The sequence below is a fragment of the Nematolebias whitei genome, chromosome 6 (assembly GCF_014905685.2).
Source record: "Nematolebias whitei isolate Nwh7 chromosome 6, NemWhi1, whole genome shotgun sequence".
Lineage (NCBI taxonomy): Eukaryota > Metazoa > Chordata > Actinopteri > Cyprinodontiformes > Rivulidae > Nematolebias > Nematolebias whitei.
Genome location: NC_056503.1, coordinates 4,928,593 through 4,928,985, shown reverse-complemented (window position 1 = coordinate 4,928,985; position 393 = coordinate 4,928,593).

Here is a 393-nt window from a genome sequence, read left to right as displayed (position 1 = left end):
GGTTTAAGTTAGCTTTACATGGCAAAATATAGTTTGGTTCAATTGTCTGTTGTCTTTTAGACGAACGACTTGAGATTGGGTGTTTGGTTTCCCCATAAATGTTTTGGAAGTCTATGGCGAGACTCATCAAAAAGAATTAGCTATCCCCCCGAATAGAATTGTTCGAGTAGGTTCGGCTTAAGCGTTGTGAGACCAATGTAGATTATGGTACTTAAGGTAGCATTAATATACATTGACTCCGCAAAGATTGCAATTTAACGAATGAACTGCATGTTGGCATGGTTAAAGGCCTCTTAGTCTCTAACTTAACTACACAACAAAATTCATTCTTGCTTGGGGTGTTCAGAAACAATACCAAAAACCAATTAAACGATGTCTCAACATCGACAAAAA